We start from the raw sequence: 14849 nt of genomic DNA, 5'->3' as shown, positions 1-14849 counted from the left end.
AGGAAGTGCTGGGTCAGTCTTGGCTTCCTTTCAAATAGGCGGGGGCGAGACAAGGGCGCGCAGGATGGTGTACCTGTGCCCTTTCGCAGATGCCAGGCTGGGACCGGCTCCGAGGAGACCAGAGGTGAGAGGATCAGTGCCGGAGCTGCCGGCCTTCACAACATCAATCAGGATGGAGCCAATTCATTAAAGAGGAGAGAGGTGGGAAGCCGCCCGAACAGGAAACGCTTCAGGGGCCAGTTTTGGCTTCAAGTTGATCTGATTCCACCACGAGTTTTATCATTAATAAATGCACTTTTGAAGCTATTTAGCAAACATTCAGGGATTTATTTTTCACAGATGACCAGTTTGTGTCTAAAAGTGCCTCCCACTTCGTTGTACTGACCATTAAATTTGAAGTGCACTTTGTTTTTTTTAAGCAGATCAGCATCTAGAATATGTCTGTGAATGATGAAGGATTCATTTATATTTCAGTTGTTATCTGTACCTGCAGGTGACAGACCAACTGTCACAATAACTGCAGGTTATTTTTTGATTAGTCAATTAGAATTATTTCTAGAAGCATCTATTTCTGTTTTCATCCACTGACATCAACAGCAGAAATTATGTCTGAGTCGCTTTGGACTTCTGTGATTTAGATTTGTGGTACATCTGCTCGACGTTTTGGCGGATCTAGAGGTTTTGTTTACTTTCACACTGCACTGTCAAGAACAGACTAAGTCGCCTGGGAATTTCACATGGTTGGAGCAGCTGCTTGTCAGTGGAAGCTACCGTCTGTAATGAGCACTAACCAGGAAGGGAATCCAATATAAAATAACCACAACAATAAAAAAGATGTTTTTAACATGTTCTTGTGGCATTTTTGTGTTGATGGAGGACATATATGAAGCTTAAAATTGTATTTCTGAGTATTTCTTGATTCAAATTGTTGTGAATCAGGAGTAGGTGGAAGTTACACATTTTTTTGTACATTTCTTTTTATTTTGGCTAAAAACGACACAATCATTATTTAAAGATGCTTGGAGTGGGACTCTTCTGTCAACTTCCTTTCTGTTTGGGGTGTTTTTTTGCCTCCTTTCTTTGTGTGTTTTGTCAGGATCTGTTGGTGTTGGTCGTTTCATATTTCCAGGTGGACTGAAACTCATAAACAGAAGTGGCTATACTATAACTGTATCCATTGACCTGAGTCAACGATGGTGGGACAACATGACTTTGGAGGCTTCGTGTGCTACACTCGTCGGAATAGTTATTGTCCTGTTAGTTTTTTGAAAATCTTTATGAATTATTCAAAACACACTGTCCTGTCGCTCCAGTTTTTTCAAATTCTCTGACCGTTATTGCAATTCCCGTAATTCCTCATTCAGGGAATCTGAATTTAGAATCTAGTTCTGAAGCAGAGAAGAGCGGCTTTGTGCTGATATGCAACGGTTTACGTTAGCAGTGTGTTGCATATCGAAGATTTACAGAACGTCAAAGAACTTTGTTATCTAGACGTTGCTGATGACAGCTTTGTTTGTGCCAAAGACGAAGCTAACAGTTGGGGTTGAGCTGGATCGGAGCCAGTTCACGTTCACACTGTAGGCGAACCGTACTTTAGGTCATGGCAGAGCATCATAACCGCCTCTACATACAGGTAGAAGAAACACGCCGAGTTTGAACTAAACCAAAAGAATTAGCGCTTTATCCAAACCATTGGCTGTTTATGACAACTCCAATCCAATTAACCCTTGTGCCATCTTAGATGACCCCACCCTTATATTGACGTGTTCTCCCTACCATGACAAAGGTGGATAAAGGTGGAAAGATTTCATGTAATCTATGGACACCAGTGAAGATCACAAATCATTGAAGAAAAAAGGTTCAGAGCACTGTCTAGTGGGTCTAGATGACCCAATTCCCAATGTTAAAGTGCCTAGGATAGCACAAGGGTTATGTCGATTCAGTCACCACTTTTCTGAGATACAGACGCCACTATAATGGAGCCAGATGACGTCAGTAAGCAGTGATTGGTCCGAAACTGTCTGAGTCTACGTTTCTATGGCAGCCACTCTGATGAGTCAGGAGGAAACTTGTTGGTAGGCCACACCCCCACCACTTGAAAGCAACCTACTCTCCTTTTGTTGAAGCACCAGATTGGTCAGTTTATAATTTCAGCAACTTGAACTATAGAAAAAAATGTTATTAAAATAAAATTAAAGTGATCAAGAACATTTTTTAAAACGTTATCAGCGCAATGACTGAGTAATAGCTGTATGTTTCTCAATAGAAGTCTTTGCGATTTTTGCTTATTGGAACCAGCAGGTACTTCCGGTTTGGGATTCAAGGGGGAGAGGAGTCAATCAATCCAGTTTATATACAGTCAATGATATACACCCTAAAAACACCATCTGTGTTCTTTTATTTTCAGTCTGTTTTTCTTTATTTGTATTTGATTTCTGTTATTAATGAATGCATAAACTTCTCTAAAAATGACATTCAGACCGTTTCTTTTCCCCATTGCCATTTTTGTCTCATTGTCCTTTTGCCTTTGCTTTGAAATCAATTTGTTTCATCTTGTTCGTGAAATGATCCAAAGACTCCCATGATCCCAAGGACTACATTTTCTGAGGCGGCGTGCATCAACGTTTCCTGCGAGTCTTAACTTGAAAACTCAAACCAATTTAGAAAATGACAAAATCTGTGGAGATTTGCAGAGTACAAAGATTTGTTTTTCAAAACGACACACTATACATTGGTCTAGAAGTAACGCCAAAAAACTCAAAGCTCTGATTATTCTCCAGCTGTGGTATGGATGAGCGTTTTCATGAAGCGGCAGTCCCAGCGGTGTGTTTTTCAAGTCCAGCCTTCGTCAAGGAGATTAAGTAAACCAGAATAATATAACAAAGTAAAAAAAAATATATATATATCCATTTAAAAGTCGTATACATGGAAAGAGCTCATTTGTAAAACAGGCGAGGTGCTGCCCTCCTAATGGGAATCTTTTAAGATCATCATTAATCAAAATTAAAGGAGAGCAAAAGGGTGAAACTATGTACTTTCACCTAATTTATCAGCAGTTGAAACTTATTTTTTTGCTTGTATTAAAGTCACAACCCGATTTAAAGTGTGTTTCTGGTGTTTTTAACATGTTCTTATGGCGTTTTTCTGATGGAAGACATATTTAAAGAAAATGAATTTTTGAGTAGTTTTTTATTCATATCGTAAATCCAAGCTCTCAGCAACGGGGGGAAGTGGGGGCGGGGTTGCTCTGTGCCAACACACAAAACTCAGAAGTTAATTTCCATTGATCTCCAGCTGTTCTGCATAAACTATGTCCTAGAAAATATATACATTTTTAGGTAAAAATGTATAATTATGATTAGCAGACCACTCGCAATGCTTTTACAATTGATCAAAAAATGATTTGAGTTGGACTTTAAGTATGTTTTACGTGATTTTTCTCTTTGTCGCCCTATAGCGTGTTAAGATTTTGTATTTTTGCTTCATAAAAGTGGAGAAAAAAGGGTTTTGAAATAAAAAAAAGCAGCTTGACTTGACTTTTTTGATGTGTGGAATCACCAAACAAATGGTTTGGATTTTAGACTTCAACTGTATGTAAGTTTTGGTGTTTGAGCTGGGTTTGCTGCCTCCTAAACACACAGCGCTTCAGGCTTCTCGGGGTTTGTATGGACTTGTCAGAATGGACGTTCCCCGCCGCGGTCGCTGCTCTTCTCACCCCCTCCCGTTGGAGTACGAGGACCGAACAGAGCTCCTCTGTGCCTCTTCGGACATTGAAATTCCCCCGACATTTGTACAGTGAATTCCATTTCCTCGCCTTTTGATTCATACCCCCCTCCCCCCTTCTCCCTCCACTCTTCTTTTCCTGTTAAGTACCTTTTTGTCCCCTGTTTGAACTTGGGTGAATAATTGCTCTGCAAATGGATGTTAGGGTCAGACGTAACGGGTGAAACGGATGACTTCAGACAGGGTGAACACGGTGAAGAATCGTGCAATGAAGAACATTAAATAGAGTCTGAACGCGGCGGCCTCTTGCCATGCACAAGTGGGAGGAATTTGTGTGAAGCGGTTTAAAAGTTTGGAAGTCTACAGGGGAGGTTAGCCTGGAAAGCTGCATTTAATTCACCAAAAAATGTATGTTTTATTTTAAACTTAATAACTCTTTTATTTTGTGCACACACAACTGATGACAACTATGGTACATAAATACCATTTACTGTATATGAGAACTGGAACAAGTGACTGTGACGTCAACCATACAAGATTAAGTCAATTCCGCCATGTTGGAATCAGAAACGTTAGTAGGCAGTGTCCTTTCGTCTAACACCGATAAGCATCCCTGGTAGCATTTGGCAACAGTTTTGCCTCCTTTATGACTGTCTGAGACATTTAAACAATGGAGACCTTTATGTTTGCACGATTGTATGTTTTCTTCAACAACAGAGAACTTCCCTCAACTAAACTGACTGCTTCAGTCCAACAATCTTATATTGTTGTTGTTTCAGACAATGGGCTTCTGCTGCTTTTTAACATCCAAAATAGCAGTTAATAACTTTGAACTGAATTAATAGTGTCCATTGAGAGGTGGGATCCTCATGCATTGGGGAGTAAACTGCTAATAAATAAGAAAAAAAATTGTACATGATTGGTATGGATTGGGTAGACCAGTGCACATGCTATAAGGAGTGCACAGTCCTGATCTGTGAGTTTTTTATTCTTTTTGGTCGAGGTAAAAAAAAACTTTTAATTATTGTTAACATTTCAAGAGATACTCTAACTGGTAAATGCCATAAAATGCTATGAGTGGAAGTAGACGCATTTTCGTGCATGTGTGGTACCCATCACATTTATCAGAAACTTGTTATGAAATGGTATCAAAGCAATAATAATTATTCTGACTAAGGCTACGCTCACACTGCAGGCTGAAACGAACCAATTCCGATTTTTTTTCCCCCATATGCGACCTATCTGATCTTTTCATGACAGTCTGAACGACACAGATCCGATCATTTCAAATGCGACCCAGGTCACTATGGTGTGTGGCCAAGAATCAAATACGTATCCGATCTTTTGAAATGCGCCCTCCGTCTGAACGGCCAGGCCACATGTATCCGACCCGTACGTCATTAATACACTACAAACATCATAATTCTGCGTTGAAGTAGGCGGAACGAGAACATGAACATCAACCATGGCGGACGATGCTGCTGAGACCAGTCAGTGGAAAGGAAGCAATGTCACAGATTTGATTCATGTTTGGGGTGACAGCTCTATTCAGGCTAAACTCGAGGGCTCTTATCGCAACCGGGCGGTTTTTGGAAAAATTTCCAGCGATGTGGCCGAGCGTGGGTACAGACGATCCTGGCTCCTCACATCAGTATCCCACCACTCCTGGCTGCAACTCTGCACCCACACCTTTCTCTGTACCGACAGTGCTACACAAAACGCCATGGCCAAAAACCTTGCTATCCTCCTTTTTTATTTTTTTCTTAGAATGCGAAGATTGTAATTGTGCTGGTTCCTTTATGAAAATAAATTCAATACTGCAAATAAAGCTCCGTTGTTGACAACACTGTTGTTGACATCCATGTTAACGTTAGCTACTTCCGCAAACAACTAGTGACGTTGTTCACCGTTGATACTCTTCTGCGCATGCGGGTCACTTCTGGGTCATTTCACGGTCACACAGGAGATCACAAAAGTTCACATTTAATTGGAAATGTAAACAGCCTTGCAAATAAATGGGATTTTTTTCAAAAAAATTGGAATTGAGCATTAAGCCCTGCAGTGTGAACATAGCCAAAGAGAATGACTGAGTAATAGCAATTTCTCTACTGAAGTCTATGGGATTTTGGAATTGGATTTGGGATTTTCTTGTAACCATTGGACACTTCCTGTTTGGAACACGAGGGGGGAGGGTTCATTCTGTCCAGTTCTCATATACAGTCAATGATCTAGGCTGTAATGTTTTTTGTTGTTGTTATTTTTAACTTAAAGTCATCTCCTAAGGTGGCTGTCATCACCGCCAGCTTCTCCTCTAACTGTACGCCACCCGTGGATTAGGGGATGAAAGAATGCCACCGACTGTGAAATTACCTGATGTCTATCGGGGATGTTAGGGAGCAGCTGTGTGCAATCCTCCGCCCTAATCTGACGGCTGGAGAGAGGACCGGGCCATTGAGGTGGGAGCATCCCACGAGCCTTAATGTATTCACCCAAATCTGTATGTTTCTGCTGAGGCAGGCCTCTCCAGTGGACTAGCAGGGGCCTCTGCAAATGACCAATGGACCAAACTGCCATGTTTCATTTGATAAAAGACGTCGGCAGTTAGGAGCTGTGACCGAATATTGTGACTAATGCATTCACCATATAAAAGCCTGGTGCCCTCACCATGGCTGACAGGAAAACAGGGTGAAAGGAAGTGAAACTGAACAAGAATTTGATGTTACGTTTACTCCATAACGTCTTCTTTAGGCGGTTCCAGCTGGACTAAAGGTTAGAGCCCTCATTCATGAAGGATGGTACAAAAAAGATGCAAAAAACTTTTTTTTCACCCAGCTGAACTACTGAATTTACAGATTTAGACATTTTGATTGCAAAGAATGTGAAATAAACCAGATGTACTAATGGTTGCAGTTCATCAAATGACCACTAGTAGGAGGTTTTAAAAAGGAGCTATTTCTAAAACCTTGTTCTTTTTTTGGTATGATTGACAGGTGCGTGGTCTCAACATTACATTTTTTTGTTCGCCCATTGCCACAGTTTTAGAACATAGATGGGGGGGCAAACACCTGATGACCTACTCACTGTTCAGTGGTATGGAAGCATGTTTGTCCACTTGAAAAAAATTCCAAAATGTCAAAATTTGGATTTAACTTGTTTAATTTAAAAAAAGGAAGTCTAAATCATGAGACAGATCAGTCATAATTTTTATTTATTGCAATTTTTTTAAGTGGCTAAAACAGGCTTCCATACAGTACTTTGTTATTCTTGTATTTTTATGGTTCATTCCTTTATGTTTATATCTATCAATTGTCTGTCCTGCTGCCTATTCCAGCTACATAAAGTTTTATTCAAACTTCTACCTTCAAGAGACACCACATTGTGCTAACCTACACTGCCCCTGAATTAATTGTAGAAAAAAAATAAAAATAATTTGAGTTTTTTAATTTTTTATATGGAAAATAAAATGATTAATTGATTTAAATACATTTTGCAACTCCTGAAATAATCCAGTCAAAATAAATATCAGAAAATCAATTGATTTTTTTTTCTTTTTGTTCTCAGTGGAGATGCACCGCAGGCTTTTGAAACACGACACAGTCGGTCTCTCATCTTCCCCCTTTGATGCCCACAGATCCAGGCGTGTTTGGTGTGGGCGATGCGTGCCGCTGAATCCTCCTCATTGTCTTGCTGCGACTGGGGAATGGTTTGGTTCGGCGGCGCAGAGACATTTACATACGTGACGACTCAAAGCTTTTTCTCCGACTTGTGTGCTGAAATGAAACTCTGCAGGTGACAGACAAGCATATGCTCAAAATGCCATGGGGTCCTGAAGCCGGATCATCTCCAAAGGCAAACTGGCAGGTCAAAGTGGGAGAGGCATTAATATATAGTATTCACAAAGAGCATGATTGAACAGAAAAATGTGCCCGGCGTGTACCCAGCTGCTCTGTTGGCTCACAGCTCTGCCTCTTCAGGACCGAGCACGGCTTTAGCCGTGCATTCACTGAATTCCCCATGCAGTTCAGAGTCATTCATTCACCAGCCAACAAACTGGTGTCAGTTTGCGTGAGAAAAAAACGCCACCATAGCTTCCTAAGTGATGGAAAAACCTTTTTTTTTTCCTCCAGAAAATGTTCAAAAAGCTCAGTTTTTATGAATTAGTCTGTGTATATCCTAGATTTTCAACATTTTTATCAAGCTATTAGCATATTTATTGGCATGTTTCAAGACACGTTACCTTATGTGTTGCGGTTTTTTCCAATTTTCCAATGTAAATAATTAAACAACACATTTTTGGACATTTTATCGTGAAAAGGTACATAAATGAAAAGCTAGGAGTAGTTAGCAAGCGCATAGCTAAAAGCTGACATTTAGGCAATGTCCCAATTCCCTCCCTCCACAGTGCAGGACTGTCTAGTATCCTGGATTTTTAAGGCAATTTGGACTTCATGCTCACTACTTTTAAACATCAAAAAAGACGTCACAGATTTCCTGAAACAAAAAAATCGAATCAATATAAACATTTTACGAAGATTATTTATGAATCCACCGTGTTCTCATTATGGTCTATATTCATCAATCTAGAGAGCATCAATGCGCAGTGTTTTTGCAGAGACTTCTGGGAAATTTCTAAGGCACTGGATTTTGGAATTGTAGATTCAGACAGCTGTAATGGCAAACGCATTATATAGTGCGGTAAGTAGAGTGAGGAGTGAAGGAATTCGTACACAACCTTAGTTTTGGCTCAGCCAGCATCACATTTGATTGTTTTTGCTCTTTCTCCTGTGAGTGTTTCTCTGCTGCTGTTCTACACTCAGTTGGTTGGGGTTCAACTCCCCTGCTCTAAAGTCTTTTTGTCGGGCAGGACATCTGAAACCCACATTGCCCCAAGAGTAAAAAAAAACTACTAAGTTAGTCCTTTTGTGAGCCGCTGCACCCTTTTATGTTTTCTGGTACTTTAGTTGTCTTTCTTTCTTAAAGTATTCCTTGCTCCATTTATGTTCTGTTTTCCGGTTCCGTCAGTCTCACCTCTTTTTGTTTGCAAATTATCCACACGGTTATGTTATTCAGGGACCTTCAGTCTGTTTAAAGACCCACTCTGATTACAAATTGTGGTTTTAATACGTTCTCGTGGCGTTTTGTCTGACACATTTAGAAAAAATTAATCTCAATACACATTTCAGAGAATTTCTTTATTCAAATCGTTGTGAATCCGGAGCAGCCAGAAAAAAATGCAAATTGAAAAAGAGCTTATTTGTGATGTAGAAAATACACTGGGTGGACCACAAGATCCGAGCTGGCATCTAGTTTTAAACTGTACGGCCGGATAGCTCCAATATTTTTGTTGGGGGGGTAAGGGGGTGTAAGCTAGCGAGAGAGATTGTAAACAGAGAGCTCTCAGTTACAGTCCACAATTCAAAGGTGGATTTCCTGACCTCTACAGAAACTACGACCTAGAAGGTTTTTGGATTTTGGCTAAAAACGACAATCATAATTGAAAGACCACTGGGAACACTTTTACATCAGAGTGGGTCTTTAAGAGTCTGGTTTTCCATTTCTCCTTGTTAGGTCGTCCATTAGCATCCTTTTTTTTCCCCTTCCTTGTTTCATAACTTTTCACAGCTTAACTGTTTATGTTTATCAGTTAAAATGTTATCATTCATGACAGCGTATGATAAATCCATCTGATTTAAAGACAATAATGATTGATTAACGTCTGCTGCTGCCTGTAGCAACAGTACTGATGTGTTATGCTGCAGATGTTGTACCAATCTGGAGTTTATGACTAGGAACCCGAGTCGGAAGGTGAAGCTCTCAGTTCACCAGCCAGTTCTTATCAGGGTTGCTTTCATCATCAAACAAATCCCACCATTTAGAATCTTAAAGATCTTTAAGAGTCTCTTTTTTATGGAAACCCGTTTCCACCACTTTATATATATAAAATCCAATTAAAAGAATAAAAGAAAAACAAGATTGTATGTAGAACTACTAAGTATGGTATGGAAGCCTACGGTATTTGGGTGACTCTAAAAAAAAAAAATCCAATAAATCAAAATTAGGATTAAACTACCCCCTCTCTTTTTTTTAAAAAGGACATCTAAATTCTGAGTTAGAAAAGTCTTATTATTTATATACTCTAATTGAGTATATATTTACTCAATTTCTTTTAGTGGCCTAAACAGGCTTCCATACCATACATTGCTGTTCAATGTCCAATCATTTTCCCATCAAAACAAATAGGTGAAGGTCAATTCATCAGTCTCTTCATGTTCTTATCAGAGTGGGAAAGAGGGGTGGGGGTCATTTTTTGGGACTCCACACTATGGTTGTCTTTTACCAAGTATTACCTCAAAGTTTGGACTTGAAAAACATTTTAAAAAGGCTAACATAGTAAAATCCAAACCAGAGGAAAACTATAAATAATTTGTATTTTTAAATGTATAATTATATATATATTCCAGCTCTTCAATTTGAAAGGAGATTGAATCTTGAAAAGTGTGGGCACCCGTGATCTCAAGTCTTTTTTTTATTTCCACCCATGAGTCCATCCACCTGCCAATAAAAGAGACTCCACCCCCAGACCAGTTGATTAGTAAGCAGTCATTCTCCTTCATGGTTGTCATGAATAAAGGATAAGTGATAAAAATTAACAACATTTTGGTGTAAAGTCTGACTTTTTTAATAACTTGGGGAGTAAATATGAAATTTGCCCCCTAATTGTAACAGAAGCCTCTAGTGGTCATGGGAAGAACTGCAACTTTTTGCTGTTATTTTACTTCAAATTAAGAAGGGAAAAGTGGGACCCTGGCTTAGAACAAACTTTGGAAAACTTTTAGAAATTGATTGGTGAATAAAACACTTTATTCTGATCAAAAATATTGATAAAGTATGTCAGGATTTTACTGACGTGTTATTATGAACAATGGTGCTGGTTGCAGTGTGGCAGCTGAACACAAAGAGCAACAGCCTCTGACCTTTAATTCTGTGCCCGCTTGCTCTGACTGTACCCCTCTGTGAATGCTTCCATTCATCTATGTGCGTTTTTCATTTTCCTCCTCTTTATTCACACGTTCATTTTGACACATCCTTGGCTTGTGCTGAAATGAACACATGCTTCCTGTTTGCAGGCGGGCACAGCCAGAGGCACTCCATTGATGTTCTCGCCCTCCACATGAGTGTTTTTGAACTCGCTGTTTACATTCATAAACATGTATGGATGCATTTTCCATAGTTTGCTTCCTGGCCAACAGGACGTCAGCAGGTGCCTCGCCGCTCACCAGATGGTTTTGTTGCTCCAGACTCTAAAAAAAATAAATAGCTGTGGTGCCCTCTAGAGGGAAGTCTTCAAGCCAACAAGGAATGATTATTTTGTGACATTAAAACATTAAAAGATTTGTTTTTATTTTATTTGTTGAAAAATGATTTTTATGTATATTTTTACATTATCATGTTTTATACAAATGAATAACATAAATACACTACATCTGCTTCTTAAAGAAATCCCATAAATTCAAAAGTCAACCATGAAAACAGAATATGAGTTTTATGGCTCAGATACTTTTTTGGTAACACTTTATATTAAGATTCCTTAACAAGCTTTGTTAACACATTAACATGCATCATAAATGAATTTATAGGGTGTTAGTGAGACATTTATTAGTACATAAGTCTAATAAGGTTTATTAAATTACTTAACACATTTACAAGCATTATTATTAGGATGTTTTTAAGATGCTAATGATGCATGTATTGACATTATAGGTGCCTAACAAATGTGTCAGTGTTAATAAGCTTAATAAGATTTATTAACAACCTTTGTTAACAAATTAACAAGTATTATTATTGTTTGGGGTTCTAGTAAGATATTTATTAGCATTATAGATGCCTCACACAAGCTTAAGTGTTCTTAAGCTTAATAAGTTTTATTGACTAACTTAACAAATTAATAGGCTTAATTAATGTGTCAGATGCTAGTAAGATGTTTATTAGCATTATAGATGTCTTGCAAATACCTGAAAGTGTTAATAAGATTTATTAATATCTAAAGTCAGACCATTGTCTTCTAAATCAATATTACTAAACTGCTTATAAGATTAACAAATGTATTGATTAACTTTGTTAACAGTTTATTAATTGTTTTGGAGCACCTCAACTAAAGTGAGGATGGGTTTTACCACATAAGGAAATAAAACAGAATAAACACACACAAATCTTTCTGTAAAAGAAATATAATAATATAATTCAGACAAACTTTCAAAAACAATTTAAATATCTAACTGAGCGATGGGGGATACTCGCTGAACTTGCCACGCCCCCCTGGTCTCTAGGATAACCAGGAGGGACACACCTCTCCCAAAATAAAAGACCCAAGAAGTTGGTTACAGAGGCTTAGTATTTAGCGGCTAACATGAGAGCTTTAGCATTTAGCGGCTGACATGAGAGCTTTAGCATTTAGCGATTAATGTGGGAGCCAATGAGTTATATCACTAGAGGAGTCACGCCCGCTTTAGAAGCCTGGCCGACGGTGGCGGAGCGTGACGCCATCTTGGTGAGGTCGACGACGCCCACATGACAATGATTTCTATTGCTTTTAGTGGTGTCTAAGTAGCTTTTATATACTATATATGTTTTTACAATTTATATATATTTATACATATAATGTATAATATTTATACATATAATGTATAATACATGTAAATATATTATATTTATATATATAATATATATATAGATACATAATTTGTTGTTGTTAAAGAAGAGAAACAGTCAGCCTTAAAAGCTCAAACTTTAATGAAAATGCATTGTTGCAGGACTTCTTACAAATAAAAAAATTATTACAAAGAATTTAAAAAAAATATTTGTAAACATTTAGGAGTTTTAGACCTCTTTGACATGTAATTTAAATTATTTAGAAAAACCCAACAATAAGTCAATAATAATAATAATAATAATAATAATAAATCAATAGTAAGTCAATACAAACAATAAATAATAGCAATACATACATAAGTCAATAAATAATAAAATATAAGTCTATTAATATTATTATTATTATTATTATTATTAATAATAATAATAATAATAATACTAATAATAATAATACTAATAATACTAATAATAATAATAATAATAATTAAATATTCAAAAGAAGTCCAAAAGTGAACAATAGATTTACCCTAAAATAACAACAACAAAGAAAAATAATAGATTTATACTGATTCATGTGAGTGATCAATTTGTGTAACACAGATGTTATGGTGTCGGGTTTCAAGCAAACAGTTTGGCCTCTCATCAAAATGTGTTTCCACAAAATGTTTTGAACAGTCAGACTGTATTACTAGTTGGTACCACAGTGATCCATCTGGGTTAGCTCTTTTTATTGCTAAGATCCACTTTTTCCTTAAGTCTGAATAGTGAAAAGTTCAGTCACTGAGTCAGAAATTTATAAATCTATATTACTATAATAGCCTAGTATGCTGTATACAGGTTTAGCAAAATAAAATGTACATTTATGTTGACAGCAAATTCTCCGTACATCATGCAGCATGTTGATAATAGCCCTGCAGCATCATGCATGTCAACATGTGTTCTATTAATAAAGCCCCTGCAGCATTAAAAGAAAAAAATTATAATACTTATCTGTGAAATGATATACTTCCTCCTTCATGGACTCAGTTCTCTGATTTTGGCAGTTGAAACACAAACAATGAACTGGTATTATGCAAAAAATGTGTTCAAATGCATTCACTGCAGCAGTAACTTGACCTCACCAAGATGGCGGTGCTCTCCTCCCATGAGGAACCACGTGATGTCTCCTCTAGTGATATAACTCATTGGTGGGAGCTTTAGCATTTAGCGGTTTATGTTGGAGGCTTAGCATTTAGCGGCTAACATGAGAGCTTTAGCATTTAGCGGCTGACATGAGAGCTTTAGTAGTCAGTGGTTAACATGAGAGATTTAGCGGTTAACATGAGAGCTTTAGCATTTAGCGGCTAACATGAGAGCTTTAGCATTTAGCGATTAACATGAGAGCTTTAGCATTTAGCGGTTAACATGAGAGCTTTGGCATTTAGCGGTTAACATGAGAGCTTTAGCATTTAGCGGTCAACATGAGAGCTTTAGCATTTAGCGGTCAACATGAGAGCTCTAGCATTTAGCGGTCAACATGAGAGCTTTAGCATTTAGCGGTCAACATGAGAGCTTTAGCATTTAGCGGTCAACATGAGAGCTTCAGAATTTAGTGGTTGACATAATAGCTTTAGTATTTAGTGGTTAACATGGGAGATTTAGCGGTTAACATGAGAGCTTTAGCATTTAGCGGTTAACATGAGAGCTTTAGCATTTAGCGGTTAACATGAGAGCTTTAGCATTTAGCGGTTAACATGAGAGCTTAAGCATTTAGCGGTTAACATGAGAGCTTTAGCATTTAGCAGTTAACATGAGAGCTTTAGCATTTAGCGGTCAACATGGGAGCTTTAGCATTTAGCGGTCAACATGAGAGCTTTAGCATTTAGCGGTCAACATGAGAGCTTTAGCATTTAGCGGTCAACATGAGAGCTTCAGAATTTAGTGGTTGACATAATAGCTTTAGTATTTAGTGGTTAACATGGGAGATTTAGCGGTTAACATGAGAGCTTTAGCATTTAGCGGTTAACATGAGAGCTTTAGCATTTAGCGGTTAACATGAGAGCTTTAGCATTTAGCGGTTAACATGAGAGCTTTAGCATTTAGCGGTCAACATGAGAGCTTTAGCATTTAGCGGTCAACATGAGAGCTTTAGCATTTAGCGGTCAACATGAGAGCTTCAGAATTTAGTGGTTGACATAATAGCTTTAGTATTTAGTGGTTAACATGAGAGCTTTAGCGGTTAACATGAGAGCTTTAGCATTTAGCGGTTAACATGAGAGCTTTAGCATTTAGCGGTTAACATGAGAGCTTTAGCATTTAGCGGTTAACATGAGAGCTTTAGCATTTAGCAGTTAACATGAGAGCTTTAGCATTTAGCGGTCAACATGGGAGCTTTAGCATGTAGCTGTTAACAAGAGAGCCTCAGCATTTATTGGTTAACATAATAGTGTAGCGACCTGGGGGTTTGCCCCGCCTTCAGCCCCTAAGGCTCATGGGAA

General features: G+C 38.1%; 1 protein-coding gene across 4 annotated transcripts in view; it reads left to right on the top strand.

Moving 5' to 3' along the window:
* Positions 1-14849, top strand: part of LOC101169815 (protein phosphatase 3 catalytic subunit alpha) — a 181420-nt gene that overhangs the window by 29100 nt on the left and 137471 nt on the right. The gene's annotated exons all lie outside the window — the stretch shown is intronic.

This window comes from Oryzias latipes, chromosome 18 (assembly GCF_053564925.1).
Source record: "Oryzias latipes strain Hd-rR chromosome 18, Olatipes_Hd-rR_3.1".
NCBI lineage: Eukaryota > Metazoa > Chordata > Actinopteri > Beloniformes > Adrianichthyidae > Oryzias > Oryzias latipes.
Note: the sequence above shows the minus strand (reverse complement) of the source record. Positions and strands in the feature narration are given on the sequence as shown.